Here is an 18516-nt window from a genome sequence, read left to right on the forward strand (position 1 = left end):
CTAATCTTCCCAAAAAAAATTTCATTGTAATAGATAAGTAAAGGCTTTATGTTTATACTACTACTTTATTACCAGGCATTTTCTTATGACTAAATCTTTTAGCTTAAATGGTTCTTTGTTACACAATGTTGAACTCTAAATTGTTTATCATTTGTATGGTTCTTTGTTACACAATGTTGAACTCTAAATTGTTTATCATTTGTATGCTTCCATGGGACTATTTCGCTTGTCATTTTCAAACATTTCCATTTTCAAGACAAATGTTAGCATTGGCATTTCTTGAGGGATTCCTAAGAAAAACTTGTTAGTACCAGTTGTCTATAATCAGTAATATCCTTTTTACAGACTGTAATGAGTAATATCCTAGTCAGTTATCCATTTTACAGAAAGAATAATATCCAAGTCGTCGTCCAATATGTAGGAAACTTTACACTCTCATTTATTTTTCAGAATACAACAACCCAAAGTTATTCAAGATAAAGATAAAGTACAGCTCCACATCACTCATCATGTGGTAGTTTAACTAAGAGGAAGATACCAAGAGATCTGGTGATATGAGTAATTTATGGTTATTATCAAGAGAAATTAAACATTGGAAGGGTTTAGAAGCTGTTGCACTGTTTTATATATGCAGGACCCTACTGAGAGACATCAAGAAACTTTGTATTACAAAAAAGATGTACAATAGAAGAACAGAGAACCAAGAAGTACTCTTGCACGAGTTGCAGAATACATAAAACATAGTTAAAAATGCACAAGCGGAAAAAGAGAGTAGATTGAAAAGTACCTGATACCAAGGAATACCACAACCACCTATCCCAGAGGTACATACATATGTGTCTACCTCAAAGTGTGTTGACAAAATTCAGCAGTCATTGATCTGTCTAGTACTGATCTAATATGTGGATTGGATCAGGTGGGTTCTCCTCTAATTTACACAGTACCAGCTTCAATTCCCCTTTCTCACATGCTAGAAGGCAAGTTTCTTCTCAAACTTAACATCTTTGGTATGGTTTCATTTCAATCACCAATTATCCTTTCTTGACACGGTATGGTTTCATTTCAATCACCAATTATCCTTTCTTGACACACTATAATTTATTTACAGTCTTCACAGTTGCTTCAGTGTCACTTGCTTGGTGGAACTCTCAGCTAGTGATTGGATCCTTCTCTCTGGTAGTGAGCTGCCTTTTATATTGGTTGATTACTTTCTCAGTCCGAGATGGTGCAATATTTCCTTGTTTATTTAAATCTCATAGATAGAGTTTGTTATCTGACATGCAGAGTTCTTCCTTAATCAGAAGTCCATCCACAGATAAGGCAAATACTACCTGGAAGAGAAAATTATAATTAGATGCAAATATGCAATTTAATGTTTATTTCAATAGTTAAATAAATTTAACTGAGTTTTGTCTCTAAATTTTTACCTTGGTCATGTTTACTGTCTGAAAAATACTAAATGATGAAGATGTGGTTTCAGTATATTTACTCATAATTTCTAGAGGTGAGGTAATTTTACTTTCAATCCAAACCCTAAAACTTGAGTAAAATTCACTTAACTTACCAATAAATTGGCAGAATTGTAAATTAGTACTTTAAATACAACCATTATGATGAAGCTTGACAGCAGGCACAAAAAAAGAATCTTGAAAATACACTGCTGTTTAGGACTGCTTTACTTGTTTGGCATCCTGAAAAAATAAGTTTGATGAGAGAAGTATGTTTTTATAAAAAAAAAAATTAAAAAATTAAAAAATTGTAGGTCATTTAAGTTTTAGTCGCTGAATGACTACATGTCCAGAAAGAATATTGACATTAGCTGGACATCGAGAATTAGTTGGTCATAAAAACCTCCTCCAGATCAGGCAATGGTGGGACCAAACCCTGTTAAAATGCTTACAAAATTGAAAAATAACCCAGCTGGAATTACAGGAAATTGAATACATAAAATCTCATTCCATCCCTTCAAATTAAGAAAACATATAAGAATCACTTTAGACTGATTTAGTAGCTCAATATTATCATCAAAACCACGAAAATTTAAAATCTCATTCCATCTTCCATCCCTTCAAATTAAGAAAACAGAATCACTTTAGACTGATTTAGTAGCTCAATATAATATTATCATCAAAACCACGAAAATTACAAGGCCATAACAGAAGTGGCATACTTTCATAATCTAGTTACAGCTGCTTTCTTCAATTATTGGCGAGTAAAATGAGTAAACCCTAAATATTTGCACTGTTAAACAAGCATAGGATACATGATTTAGTAATTTGATTAATGGCAATGTAACAAAAGTCAGGTTTACAATTTAACTACTTCAGTCTCAACTATGATCACTCTTATTCATAGATTTGAGTTTGTATTTTACATATATAATATGTCTTTCAAATTAATCAGCAAATTGTATAAATTCAAAAATAAAGTCGCCTAGTTAAACACTAAGAATTGATAAATTTAGATTTAAGTTCCTTCAAGTTAGTTGGAGAGTAAAAATATTCATATTTATAAAAAAATCGAAGTTTCTACATACGACTGGATTATTATTTTGGGCCAGCACTGGAGCCTGGAAGAGTATCTAGCTTTCAAGGGTTACTGAGGCTCATCCATCTGATAACAGTATAGAATTTGCTGTACTTCTCTAGTTTTTATCACATTCTCCAAGATCAAATAAATTCCTCTTGAATATGAGAAATAAATTCTTATTGAGTACAAGAAGGTAAGGATAATTCATTCCTCCTCATAAATACTGCCTGTTGGAAGGAACAGGAAACTAAAAACTACCTGGAAGAGCACAGACATTGACAAATCCTCATAAAATAATCAGAACAAAATCTTTCATAAATTTTCTAAAGTTATAAACCTTTCCAAATAAAATATCAATTAGAATTTATAATGAGCAAATCTTCCTCAATGTGTGCCAAAAATATTGCAGAAACTAGCCAGTCACATGAATCCAATATCAATCACAGATGTAAAAATTGTGAATTATTAATGCTATAAATTCATATAAAACAAGGATTACGCTGAAAACTCACAAGGAGTGCTTTCACACGAGCTGTTGAATTCCAGAGCTGCTGCCTTTTATAGCAAGAATGTTGCCATTTACATCAGAACTGTCGATGCTAGAAGAGATAGAATTGATGATATACAATGGGAAATCAACATATACCCATCAACCTCTAAGCAAAACTGAACATACCAGAATTGCCATAAGCAGATTTTCCAGCAGTCACAGGTAAAAGGTGATATGTAGAACCCCTTGTGTTATTATACATAACAGTGTCTATCAAAATGTTGACTTCTATAGGTGAAAACCCTAAGTTTAATGCATATGCGGACTTCCTACTGGACTCAGGATTGTACGAGCAAGCAAGGAGTTTTGGTTCTATAAAAGGCAGCATAAAAGGTTATCAAAATAGGTGCTATTATCAAGGCTGCACTAGTGTTGAGATTAAAGTCAGAACAATATTCAAAAATTAAGGACAAAGAGTGGGAAAGAGACTAGCCAAAATTCTCACCTGAATAGCGAACAGATTGTCTTCTAAATATTTATAAAATCACAAAATCGAGCAGTTTGAGAAGTCTCGCTTGTACATTCTTAGTCTGAATGACAAGAAACCTTTGTAGTAATACAGTACAGTACTCTCATCTAGTTTAATTAAGGTGTCTGAGGTTTACAGAAGGGTTGATTTGTTCCAAGTTGCTAGTCTTGCTACTAATTAACAACTTGCCCCGAGTTATAACCAATGTGCTTATTTTGCACACACGTAAAAATTATATAAGCACTACCTGCTTTAATAGCAGTCAAAGCCAATACAAAATACTAAGGACTCCTCCCCCCAAGAAAGCACAAAAATGATATGGAGGCAACAAACAATACGGAAACTTCAACATATAGTTAACAAAAAGGCCTTACATGAAAATGCAAAATCATTTTTGATGGAGTTTTCAGAGCACTAAACCAAACGCTCCTTAGACCAAGTACTATAGCACTATAAAAGGTCAAAATTCCCTCAGTCTATACACACACAAGTTCCCTAAAGTCATTGCAATTGATTTATTGGTTATCAAACTGGTGTTACAACATTGTAAGTCATTGACAATAACAGTAAATTTAGTATATGTACAAGTTTAACAAATTAATTTCATACATACCATATAGACCTATTGATATATTTTTCATTATCATACATGCCTATAAATACATTTCACATACATACCACTAAATATATTTAGAAGTAAAATGTTAACAGAGATTGATTTTAAGTTTTCTCAGTGTCATAACAACAAAGGTCATTGATGCCAATACAATTAGATAAAAATAGAGAAAATTATAACTAAATTAAAGTTAGAAAAAATTAAGATCTCTTGCCTTTCTGAAATATAATTAAAAATATCACCAAATTAATAAACATCTGCTCCAAGAATTTCAGAAAGGATGTAGCTGCCCTCCTTGTCATGGGCTTTAAAAATAACTTCAAAAGTCCCCAATATCAGGGTCATTCAAATAGAATTTTTTCAGTCTATTATTATTATTATTATTATTTATAGCTAAGCTACAACCCTAGTAGGAAAAGCAGGATGATATAAGCCCAAGTGCTTCAACAGCGAAAAATAGCCCCGAGAAGAAAGGAAAAAATTTATGAAAAGTAATATACAATTAAAATAAAATATTCCAAGAACAGTAACAACATTAAAACAGACTTTTCATATATAAACTTTAATAAGAGACTTATGTCAGCTTGTTTAACATAAAAATGTTGGGCTGCAAGTTTGAACTTTTGAAGTTCTACCGATTCAACTACCTTATTAGGAAGATCATTCCACAGCTTGGTTATAGCTGGAATAAAACTTCTAGAATACTGTTTAGTATTGAGCTTCATGATGGAGAAGGCCTGACTATTGGAATTACCTGCATACCTAGTATTATGAACAAGGTGGTACTGTCCGGGAGGATCTGAATGTAAAGGATGGGCAGAATTATTAAAACTTATTGTAGCTAGATCAGGAATAAGAAATTTAATGGACCGTAAGTTCCTGTCCAACAAATTAAGATGAGAATCAGTAGCTGAAAACGAGACAGAATAATAATACTCGAAACAAGGTAAAGTGAAAGAATTAAAAAGACTTCTTCAGAATACATTGATCACCAAATACCTTAAAAAAATTTCTCAATAAGCCAGTTTTTTTTTTTTGCAGTTTCAGAGGGCACAGACCTAACGTGTTTCTCAAAGTTTGTTGTCGAGAATCAAACCTAAAATTTAAAAAGTGTCATACAGGAATATTATCAATGCTGAGAGCCAGATGTTGAGGAGCAGCTGTCCTTGACCTACTTACAAATATTAGTTATGTTAGGAATCAACTTAATGCCCCATAATTTGCACCACATACAAATTTTAGCTAGATCTCTATGAAGGGATTCAGTAACCTGAGATCTACATTCAGGAGATGGAATTGATGCAGATTAGCATCATCTACATATGCAACGAGTGTGTTTTTTAAGCTAAACCACATGTAATGTGTATATAGAACAAAAAGTGATAGGCAAAGGACACTACCCTGAGCAACACCCGATATCACATTCCTATACCCACTATGAAGCCAGTCAACAACTCTGCGACTTATTACTTAGAAATTCAATAATGATGCCAAAAGAACACACCCCCACTCCCAACTGTTTAAAAGATTGAAAACAAAGGCCTTATGATTAAAACAGACAAAGGCAGCATTAAAATCAAGGCCAATCACACAAACTTCCTGACCACAAGCAAAGGATTTCTGTACAGTATTGGAGATTGTAAGAAGGGCATCACATGGTCCAAGGCCTTTATGAGAGCCTAACTACAAGCTAGGCAACAGACGATTGCCTTTAGCAGACCTATTTAGACGTTTTGCCAAAAGGTGTTAAAAAACTTAGAACATAGGAGTCAAGAAAATTGGCTGGTAATCAGTTGGACTTGAGTTACCACAAACACATTTACATAATGGAGTAACATAGGTTCTCCAGGTACTAAAAGCTACTCTTCAAGCTAACTTGTGCAAAATAACATATCTTTGTAGCTAAAAAATCTACAGTTATAAAAAAACAAAAGGAAAAATACTATTTGGGTCTACACCTCAATAAGCATCAAAGTCTGTCAAGAGAGCTCTAATTTCATAAGATCGAAAAGCTAAACAAGTTAGTTTAGTTTCAGGAAAACATGAATGAGGAAGATCAAGTTTCTCATTACTCTGCTCACTGTCAAACACAGCCAAAAGGGCTGCCCTTTCCTTTGGACAGTAAGTAAGTGACAGACCCATCTGGTTTAAGTACAGGATGAACTGTTGCATCTACACCAAAGAATACAAATTTAAGGGTAAGCTGACCACTAATGTTCTTGAGTAGTACCAGAAAGGGTTTCTTTTAGGGCTAAATTGTATTCCTTTTCAGCTAGAGCATAAAGTAAAAGCTCTAAGCTGAGTATAGTTATTCCAAGTCAATTCTGATCTGTTATCCTTCCATACATGATAGGCCTCCTGCGTCTCCAAATAAGGATTTGGCTTTCACTCAGTACGTTAGCACATGAGAAGGGATACGCCTATCAATTACGTTGGCTACCTTGTAGAGGTAGTATCTCAATGGGTGGGTGGTGCCCTGGCCAACCCACTACCTATAAAGACTACGGGATCAAGCAATCATTAGGGAGGCTAGGGTAATCCTCCACATGTCACACAAATGTAGCTAATTCAAAGATGGCAACGAGCAGATTACTCCCAGCTATTATTATTACTTGCTAGGCTACAACCCTAGTTGGAAAAGCAGAATGCTATAAGCCCAGGGGCTCCAACAGGGAAAATAGCCCAGTGAGGAAAGGAAACAAAAAAAATAAAATATCTTACGAACAGTAACATTGAAATAAATATTTCTTAAATAAACTATAAAAACTTTAACAAAACCAGAGAAAGAGAAATAAGATAGAATAGTGTACCCGAGTGTACCCTCAAGCAAGAGATCTCTAACCCAAGACAGTGGAAGACCATGGTACAGAGGTTATGGTACTACCCCAGACTAGAGAACAATGGTTTAATTTTGGAGTGTCCTTATCCTAGAAGAGCTGCTGACCATAGCTAAAGAGTCTCTTCTATCCTTACCACGAGAAAGTAGCCACTGAACAATTAGAGTACAGAAGTTAACCACTTGGGTGAAAAAGAATTGTAGCTGGCACAAAAAAAACATTAACTGCCTGGCCTCTTTGATCCTATAAAAATACTCATCAAAGACTATTTATAATTCAGGGATACTTATTGAAAAGCTCCTTGTCCTGAAACATACTCTAAAAACTTAACCCAAACTGCTTTCTCTTTCAAATATTTTTTTTAAGCTGCTTTAAGTATTTATTTCTGAACCTGCATTTAAGCTTGCCAAATATAGCAAATTATTTCTATATACCACACAACTTTCATCAACCATCTTTTCTATAATCTTAACAGGAAAATTGTAATGAAGAGGCAATAACTTGCCATTATCAATTCATCTTTTGCAGGTTTGGGAAAGGGTAGTACTCTTAGTTCTTAGACATTGAGGAAGATGTGCTCTATAAATTCTAATGACAGTGCAGTGTGATCTTCAAAAACTTCATGAAAAGCTAAAACAGGGAATCAAATTAGTATTATTATCATCATTATTATTTGCTAAGCCACAACCCCAATTGGAAAAGCAAGATGCTATAAGCCCAAGGGTTCCAACAGGAAAAAAAGACCAGTGAGGAAAGGAAATAATAATTATTATTTGCTAAGCAAAGTTGGAGAAGCACGATGTTATAAGCCCAGCCCAGTGAAAAAAGGAAATAAGGAAATAAACTACAAGAAAAGTAACATTGAAATAAATCTTTCATTTATAAACTATAAAAACTTCAAAATAACAAGAGGAGGAGAAACAAGATATAATAGTGTGCCAGAGTGTACGCTCAAGCAAGAAAACTCTAAAACAAGCCAGTGGAAGACCATGGCACAGAGACTATGGCACTACCCGAGACTAGAGAACAATGGTTAGATTTTGGAGTGTCCTCCTAGAAGAGCTGCTTACCATAGCTAAAGTCTCTTTTCTACCCTTACCAAGAGGAAAGTAGCCACTGAAAAATTACACTGCAGTAGTTAACCCCTTGAGAAAAAGAAGAATTGTTTGGTAATTTCAGTCTTGTCAAATGTATGAGGAAAGAGGAGAATGTGTAAAGAATAGGCCAGACTATTATGTGTATGTGTACGCAAAGATGAAACAAGTCTTAACCAGAGAGAGAGAGAGATCCAATGTAGTACTGTCTGGCCAGTCAAAGGACCCAATAACTCTCTAGCAGTAGTATCTCAATGGGTGGCTGATGCCTTGGCCAACCTACTAACTGTAAATACCAAAGAAATATTGTCCTCCCCTCTCCAGGGCTATCATATCACTGTGCACTGTATGGAATTAGTGAGGACTGTTTAAGGACCTATGGATTCAGGCTCTAACAAATCCATCATATCACCTCTTATACAGAATTACATCCGACACACATTGACATCGCTGAGAACCAATACAGTACTGGCATTGGAGCCGAGGCCACCTGGTTGCTTGTAATGTATGCACTAGACTAACATATTTTGAATTCACAAGCAAACCTGTTCAGACATTCTTTTCAGCACAGAGTACCAGATCAGTCAGTCATCCTCAAGTTACTCCAATTCTATCGTGACACCCTCACATTGCCGTGAGGCCGTGTGATCTTTGCAACCACCAGATTCCAAGATAGAAGACCGAGCTGGTAGACTGAATACTAATTTCTCAAATTTTGCTCTAAATCCTGAAAAACCTATTGGGTAAAAGAGAATTTAAAGTGTCTATGACATCCAAGATATTTTTTTTTTTTATTGAGGAGGATCACTGATGGGGTCAATTGATCTATCATGGGTTTAGATTTGTTTTCTGTGATACAGTATATTACTACTACCTCCTACTTTTGCAGATATATTTGGAGACTGATTTTTGGTCAAGTTAAATCCTACTTCTAAAGAAGGATTTTACCAAGTAGTAGCCAAGGAATTAGGACAACTCCATTACTGCAATCTTTTCACAGTACTGCATTCAACATAATTTCACACAGTTTTATGTGGTACATTTATTCTAATACCTTGCAATCCCTCAAAATTTTGCACATTTTCACAGATTTTGCCTCTGTTAAATTTCCCTTACCAATCTGTCTTATAGAGCAATGGACTTTGAAAATATCACCATCATTGGTCTTGTTATCTGTCCATGACAAAAACTTTATTGAATTATACTGGCTCAAGTAAGCCAGACAAAACTTAATTTTCTTCATATTTTTCTTTCCTCTTTCTAAGATTTTCCTCCTACATCCAGATCCTGGATTGTATGGATCAAGAGGAATGTATAGAGCCAATAATGCAACCAATGAGCCGTTTGCTTCTTTAAGTTGCCTTTTCATTCTTACTCATGCATGTGGTCATCAACTGAGTCATGGTTACGTTGAGAGATTCAGTGGTACAGGTAAAGGTACTATTAACATACTACCCATGAAGGTGAAAAAACAGAAACCAGCCTACATCTGAAACCCAGGGGCTAATTTTGAGAGATAGTCCCACAACTGACATGATATGACTGGCATACTGGTACCTCACGGGTCCAAACACTATTTGTTAGTAGATAAGCTCACCAGAAATCCCAAAACTGGCTTTGAAAATTAACTCCTGAATGTTTAAAACATTGAAAAAAGGAAGAGAAGTTGGATAACAAGAAGGAAGAGGGCTGGTGAAATATGGAGGTTGAAGTGATGAGAATATAAAAGGTATCGAGAACCATTTTGAGCCTAAGTATTACCCAGTTCAAGAGCAGTCTTGCCCACCACATGACTTCAATAGGGAAAACAATATTCCTTGCTGAAGCAGAGCGATTTCAGCCCGGGCATTCTCTCAAGGACGGCAGCTACAGAGAATACTATAGCATTAGCATACCATGATTAAACCGTCCAAAGTAGGCAGAAATTTGGATGAAAGAGAAAGTACGTGAAACTCAGCAAAAGTTAAGAAATCTATGCAAAATCACCAATAAATCGAGCACACAATTCTGCACAAATAATATCAAAATAGGCATAATCAAATATCAGGAATGTTCTTACTAATCTTAGTTACTAAATTAATCCTTGATATATTTTACAAATGTACCAATTTAAAAACCATTTATGCAGTAAATATACTGGTTTGTCAATTCGGGGATGAGATACAGTACATTTATTTACTAAAGTAAAAATGGCAATACTAATGACTACAGTATATATCAATTCATTATTACTATACAAACCATTACAAAAACTATTAAATGAGGGTTCACCTCTCTTAAAGGTGGCCACATATACGCTGTTTGATTGCAAAGCATATATGATAATTAGGCCATTTGATACAAATGATATAAGAGTAGGTGGTCGGAACATTACTACTTGTAGACATGAAAGTACAGTACCAGAGCAAAGGTACGAGCAATGGCAGTGGGAATTTAGACAAAGTGGGTGCAGAAGGACCAAAAGGACACTGTACAGACACTTCAGTAATGGCAATAGTCAGCAAAAACTAAGTATTTACTACAAACACTTCAATTTGAAACAAAAAATTTTCTTGGAGTGACTCACCTTTAGAATTCCCTTTATAATCATCTGCCCATCTAGTTATCGAACTTGGACCATACAATTAACTTACGAGGCCTGTTATGTCGATGGCTTCAAGTCATGAGACCTATAAAGAAGATTACAAATTTAGTAATCAGCAATTATCACAATACCAAGAAATTCAAAAACTTTGAGAACTACTGTATACAGTACATATAAAACCTCTTGGATTCAGGCAGTCACATCTACTCATTAATAATGTTGACTAAAAATTTCCGAGTACCCATAATAATTATGTACAGTACAATATGCATAACAAATGTTTATCTTTTATGTATTATTCACTTGATAATATCAATACTCTAATTACTGACATAATGAGGCGTAATCATTAAGTCTTAGAGGATTGGATTGGATTTATGAATCTGGGCCATTAAGACTAACATCGGGGCCTGGGAGGAAATTCAGTACCCAAATAACACTAAGGGATTCTTGCAATTGCACTATGCAGTAGAATTTAAGAGGTTACACAAAAGTACAATGAAAGGAAACAGAGTGGAAATTGTGATTAGGTTAAGGCTAAAAAAAAAAACAAGAACAACTAGGTCCTGAAATGCCACTGCAAGGAGCTTTAAGAAATGTCTACAGTGCACAGCAAAGTGCAACGAGTCATATTCGAGTATGAAACAGGACTTCAGCAAACCTAAGATTATTATTTAGCCAGACTCTTACTGTAGCCCAACTCCATAGACGTATCAAGAACTAACTTATTTCAACTTCAAAACCTTTTCTTCGTACAGGAGTAATCAAGAAATGAGTTCACTCTTTATACCTAACATTTTTTTTTATGGATTTCCAGGAAGACTAATTATCCACAAGGCCAGGGCAAAGATATTATGCAAGCCATCATTATGAAGAACAACAAATTTTGAAGAATCCTTGATATGAAGCAGTTGAGAATCCTTGAGGCCCTTTCCAACACTACAAGGGCAAAACTAGAATATTTACCATTATCCAAGAAATATTTCTCCTTCTGGCCATTCAAAGGCATTGTCTCCTAACTCTAACAAGAAATAACTAAAAAATGTAGATTGAGGGAGAGAACGGCCTGCCTGAAACCAAGTTCAATTTAGCAATTAACACTAGACTTTTGGTTTTAAAAAATGCAATTCCAAACCTATAGTGTACTACACAAATACTAAAACTTTCTAATTGAACAATTTCTATGTAACAGATCAATATCAAATTGATAATACTTTCATGTTACAGTGATAAAGAGAGCATTATTGTAAAATGTACTAACTCAAAGGTAATCAAGTAAAATGGGACATATTTTCTTATAAGACATCCTCTATCAGATGTTTTAAGACCCTAGATGAGAAGATAGCTGTTGGTTAAACTAAAAAATAAAAGCATATAATGTCAACAAATACAGTACAGTACTGTATATTAAAAACATAGGATGGATAATCTTTGAAATTTTGCACTTTTCCATACAAAATTAAATGCATAAACTTAACCTATCCAAACTAATTCTTGTTGCCAAACCATTTATCTTCTCTGCACCAATGGAAAATAATCCATTGCCTTTTGGGACCCTAGACAGACAATCTAGAGGAGTTAGAAAAAATATGGTACACAATCCCCATGCAGTAAGATGAGACACATAGGGCATTTGAATAAACTGAACTAAATGTTGTGATAAGATTGACTTTGTAAGGCAACCTCCTTTGCCACTAAAACAACAACAGGCTGCAAATCTGTAAACAACTCCTCGCCCGAGTTCAAAAAGCAACAACCGGTCATATGCTACTCTTTCGAGATACCATAACTTGATTATCATCAATACAAATCATGAAAAATGAAGAAAAACATACAGATCTTGATTTTCCCATCCCTCTAATAGAGCATCCTCCTACCATGGTAAAGGATCTGGAACTGGTAACCAAAACTCCTCTATGCTTCATATTTTTGGTTTGAAATGTTACCTATAGTCTACTAAAAAGGGAAATATTGCATATATCCTACAAAGGCAAACTTGAATGGTTTTATATAAAGTGATTGTACAGCGCACACTTTTAGTGCAAGCTGGTATAGTAACGAAAGCTTGGTAAAAAGATATATGTAATTAACATACAAAAAATAGGTAAGCAGGTGGGAAAACCACACACTCAATTGACTGTTGTTATACTGTACACTTCCTTTCATTCAGCACCACGTACTAACTGTAGGGGTGGTTTGAGAAAGGACTATGCTAAAGACTTAATTTTTGTACATCTAAGAAAATCATAAAATTTTCTCTAATAAAATTTTGGATTTGTTCCTACTAGAATACAAACCTTTACTCCGTTGGGACGTATTGTCTGAAGAACATAACTGGCAATGTTCTTTCTTCATGGAAAAATGCAAGTGTTGTTCTAAGAAGATACAAACAGCAACATCTTGAAGTTTTTTCTTTTTATCCTTACTTCTTCCACTGGACAGGAGACAAGGACATGCAGAGCAAAGATGGCACATTCTTGACCTCTGCAAAAATTAAAAGGTAAAATAAGGATCGATATACAAAGTTGACAGGGCCCATACACTGTCCTTACTATGGTATCTACAATTATAATAATCTAACCACACAAAACAAGGCTAACATCATTCTAACCATTCAAAACCATAAAATACAGTATCACTAGAAAAGCCAAATTTGTCATGAACAAGGAGTCAGTAATGAGTATCTGTTTCAACACAAACCCTGCTAAAGAAGTAGAGTACTGTATAACAATAAAGTAAAGATGTCTTGTGAAAACATGAATGCTGAGCAAGACGAAAAACTTGTATTGTCTAAAGAACACCCAATTCTATACCCTTAAGCTTTAGTTTTGGGTTGATTTTCCTTCATTCATAAAATTTAGGTGCTATACCTAAGCAATTGAGCTTAAGGTTCTACTCAGTGCCAGGATGCAAGTGGGGGGGGGGGAACTTTGCTTTCACAATTTCTCTCTAAAATTATTAAAAAGGTTGGACATCGAAACATCAGAAAGGAAGTGGATATGAAGGTAAAAAGGCTAAAAAATATGTGCAAAAGGGGGCTAAGGATGGATTTATGGATTAGGGCTATATAGTCCAGCACTGGGGACTGAGACCAATCAGTCCTGAAGTAAATCTACAGTAAAAGCATATAGTTACACTGCAAGTTAAAAACTAGAAGTTGGACAATACAAGCTTCTCAAATTACTATTAGTCATTTCTGATAGGCAGAGGGGGAATAGCAAGGAAATGCCAGATATGGTTCTGAGCCCTTTTCCTTTTATGCGATGTCAATGGTTTTACCTGTAAAATAGAAAAATCCATAATTTTATGATTAGCCCTAAATGTGGATTTATTGTTTGCTATACCTAAAAGGGAATACAGTACTGTACATTAATCTAGTTGATGGCTAGTCTGTCTCATACACGCTCAGGTGTGTTGTTTGCTTTCTTGAAATAGGAGCCAGGTATTCTGTCGGCAGCCATGTACTGTTAGTGGAGCATTCAGCTGCTGCGATGAGACGTGCTTGTAGCAGCACATTAAGGCGGAATGCGTTCCCTCGCTTGTGTATTCCAGTTTTGTGCCATAATTGGCAGATGCTTTTCTGTACCTGTCTGGGGAAAAGGATGTACAGGTTGCTTGTGCATCTACATCTGCAGGGAAAACTTTGCACTCCCACTTTGCCTAAAAGATCATTCTTTCTGTTCTTTTTGTACTTGAACACAAAGATTCTGGAAGTGTTGATGCTTTTTCTAGGAGAACATTTTCTTAGCGGAAAACTTATCATTTGGGACTTCAAGTGTTACTGGTAGGCCAGACTCACTATGGGACTTCGCTGGAGAAAATATAATTTCTAGAATCATAAGGGGTAAGAGATACCCAATGTCCATTCGCCGAATGGTGCGTAGATTGTATTGGCGTATCATTAGTGGGTATATGATCTATATTAACAGGAGAAATCTTGTTCCCGAACATCTGAAATAAAAAGTTGTTCCCCCGAACTTAGCACACTTTTCGGTGGTGATAGCAACCTGATTTTCAAACTCTAGAGATATTAGCGGTTCCTGTAATGCATCCTGCTCTGGTTAGGTAATTTCCGAAGCGAGAGGGTCATAATCCCTCAGAGTATTCTCCCTCTCACTCAGGCATAATCCTCATCTATAAACACCTTTTTGATTGAATGGCTGCCATCCTTTGTTATTGGCGTCTGAGAACTTCGACGACAAATGATCTGACAGGGAAAATTCAGGCCTTGTAAGAGGAGGTTTTTGTTCCCTGCCCTCTTTGGAGAAAGAAGCAGAAGGGGAACTATCCTTATTGCCTGCTTTTACGGCAGCTACTAAATTTTTTCCCACTGGGAAGACAAACATTCCCTACAAATCTCAAAGAGGGAAGCACTGGAATATCTTTTACCTTGACATCAAGGACATAAAGGATAGAGATCTACCTCCACCAGAATAATGGAGGTGCCATAAGGGCAACCTCCAAGGCCTGGGCAGGATCTCATATATACTTTAGCAGCACTCATCACAAGGAATTGAAATCAAAAGCACAGCGTGGACAGCGGTCGAGCAGACGTCTGTTTATCACTACGACACAGTGTGAAGTGATTATTGAACCGCGAGCTCCCATGTGCTTAACCGGCACCAGTGGGACCACAGGGCAAGCAGACAATGATGCCAGACCCAAGGGATTTTCTTAATTTTGGTCGCAGCAAGGCTGCAATAGTGTGCAACACAAATAGAGGGTATGTCTTCTCATAGGAACAAACACTAAATGAAATAGGTGCATAATCAATACAAAATACCAAAGCGAGTTAATATATGATGCTGTACTTTTCTAGCAAAACTGGAATTTGAAATACAAAATAGACAAGTGCAGGCCATTTCCTCTGAACAGTATGACTAATGGAGGCTTGGGCATACTAACTTATACATCAATCAACTAAATTGTAAACACTTTTGTCTATATCGTTTACTTTTAGGAGACCGATGGCAAGTAACTGCGTGTGAGTTTGCATTTGCTTTTGGAAGCTGTTCTGTTTTTTGTAAGATGTAAACATTAATAGGAATTTTTTAACAATTATAAACTTCCAAGTATTTATGTATAATTTCCTGGATGTTTTACATCAGCCCTTTCTCCATACCTTCGGCTTCACTTTTTGTATGACTACCGTCACAATAAGACAGAAGGACATCTCCCAAAGTGGAGTTAAATCACAAAAATTTAGTGAAATTTAGTCTAGCCTATTTTGGTCATTTATTATATTTAAACTACTGTTGCTCATCTGAAAGTAAAATATATCACCAAAAAAATAACCTTCAAGGTTAGTGTGCACAGCTCATCCATGCCCAGCTTGCAACATCTGGTGAGCAATGTGATAGTGTTTATTCACCAGCAAAGGATACAAAACTAAGAAAAGACCGTTTGTGGGATACGATATAAATTATAGACCATTATGATACCTTAAGTGTCCCATACAGATGGTATACGCAGCACATCCACACAACGCTTGCCAGAACAACGCAGCGATGAAATAATGTATAATACGAGCGTAGAGTGCCACAGCGGAACAAAGCCCACTTGTGGAACGTGATAAGGTACTGAATAGGTACTGTAATTATGATACATTATTGTTATACTGCATACAGTATATAAAATTCTTATTTTTCTATCTAGTTATTTTGTATTTATGATGCATTTCTGACGATTAATACTGCTGCATATCATTAGTTTCCAGTGTCCCCACACACTCAACACCAAGTTTCCCACTGGGATCCCACATTAGCTCATCACCTTTATATAGGATTTAGGTAAACTCAACAGGTAGATATCCACATTCACAGTCAGAATTGGATAAGACAAGGTAACGAGCAATAATAAAGCAAGTTGTTCATGGATTTGGTTATAAATCAAAAGTATATTTACCCATATGAGCATCCTGACTCTAGAAAATTGGGCCTTGTGACTTAAGTGGGATCAATTCAGTGCATAAAATCAACGGTGAAGGGAGGGGGGGGGGCAGCAGCTGCACTATGAATCAGTTATGATGTTGAACAACAAGATGAAAAAAAAAACATGCACTGTATTCACATTTCTACAATCTTTTAGTCAAATAACTTTCTTACTGTATATGTACCTTTTGTACTATATGAACAATTTTCCTTCAAAATATTTCTATCTACTTATCCTTTTTTTTTCCCTAAGGATTAGAACTTATATGCCATTTGCAATTCCAGACGTACTTATATGCTAGGAAAAAAAAATACACGGAAACAATTTCAGAAATACGACAGCCTAGGGTCCTCCCACCTAACCTAATTTAGGACTTTGTATCCTACTGGTGGAAGTGTGTGTGGTGAGGATGAATTTTGGTTTCCCATCTAGCAAAGTGCACAAGTTACCCAGACTCTTATAACCACGAACAACTATTTATTAAAGCCAACTACCTGCAGAATTATAATCAATTTCCTTTCCGTGATACATATTCACTGGCGTATTACATCCCTTTCACTACCAAGTATATAAGGGCAATGAATTAATTAATTTGGTTTTTGGCATCCTGACATACTTAAGCCATTGACCCTGATAGCATGTGTTATGTACAAACTATAATAGGGAATTCTATTCAAAACCGTATAAACAATCAGGGTAAATTTGTATTGTATTACAGGGTGTGATTTTCGCACAGAAAATATATGATTTCCTATAGTAAATAACGTGATTTAACCGAATTTGACCTTCATTTCAACCGGAATCAATTTTTTCTAAAAGAAAAAGTAGTTGATTTCCTAGGTTACATTGCCCTGTAATACACTACAATGAAACCACAATGAGATCAGCCAAAATTAACCAAAACGAAAGATACGAGAGGTTAAAATTTCTTTGTAAAAAGAACAGCAATAATAAACTACAGCATTGACAACATTCATATTAAACCCACCGTATCTTTCTTCGTTAGTGGAACACAGGGAACACAATCTTCACTAGGGATATGAGAGAGTTTAAAAGTTTTGTAAAAAAGAATGGCAACACTAAAATACTACATTAATGACAACACTTTAGTCTTGTACCTAAACGTACCTTTCTTCCTCAGAGGAGCACAACTTTCTATTAGGAAAAACACGAACAAAATGACGTTAAGTCTGCTGAACTTTTGGTTGACACTTGTTCTAGGCAATCTTCGATTGTAACTACCAAATGGTACTTCTAACTTCAAGTTCTACGCCGCAATAATTACTCAAAGGTTGTTATTAGTTTCCACCAGAGCAAATGTGATACTATAAACTCTCAAGTTACATTGTTTTATTACCTGCAAGACTTCACGTTGAGATTTCTATTACTGCCGTTGGAGAAATTATTTGTGTGTGTGTGTGAAAGTGTATATATGTAAATATATTGCGTATAAATGTAAAATGTGAAAGGATAAAAATAGTGTTAATTTCTGAGAGCACACACACAAAAGAAAAAATTTTCCACCGTCCGAGCCCTTTCCCAAAGACTTAAAAGACATGAGAAAAAAAAGTAATAACAGTGAACAATCGGAGTTTTGATCAAAGGCTACAGTTAAAACATTATCTCTAACTGGACGAAACATGAGAGAGAGAGAGAGAGAGAGAGAGAGAGAGAGAGAGAGAGAGAGATTTGAAGTTCTCTGGCATCCTGACATCGAAGGTCAATGATACCAGAGAACTCTCTCTCTCTCTCTCTCTCTCTCTCTCTCTCTCTCTCTCTCTCTCTCTCTCTCTCTCTCTCTCTCTCTCGTTCACTTACAGATAATGTATTAACTGTGGCCTTTGATCAAAACTTCGATTGTTCACTGTTAGAGAGAGAGAGAGAGAGAGAGAGAGAGAGAGAGAGA

At 35.6% G+C, this 18516-nt stretch overlaps 1 long non-coding RNA gene across 4 annotated transcripts; it reads right to left on the bottom strand.

Annotated features, from left to right (window-relative positions):
- Positions 1–1048: 1048 nt before the first annotated feature.
- On the bottom strand, positions 1049–18102 carry LOC137638340 (uncharacterized). 4 transcript variants are annotated; one of them, XR_011044076.1, is made up of 6 exons: positions 17739–17853; positions 12977–13163; positions 10662–10764; positions 3042–3128; positions 1565–1691; positions 1049–1331 (listed from the first exon to the last, which is right to left on the bottom strand). It is a non-coding gene; the product is annotated as an uncharacterized lncRNA (long non-coding RNA). The 4 variants fall into 4 exon arrangements; XR_011044075.1 differs by lacking the exons at positions 3042–3128; positions 17739–17853 and adding an exon at positions 17968–18102; XR_011044073.1 differs by lacking the exon at positions 3042–3128.
- Between the last annotated feature and the right edge of the window lie 414 nt (positions 18103–18516).

This window comes from Palaemon carinicauda, chromosome 3 (genome assembly GCF_036898095.1).
Source record: "Palaemon carinicauda isolate YSFRI2023 chromosome 3, ASM3689809v2, whole genome shotgun sequence".
Lineage (NCBI taxonomy): Eukaryota > Metazoa > Arthropoda > Malacostraca > Decapoda > Palaemonidae > Palaemon > Palaemon carinicauda.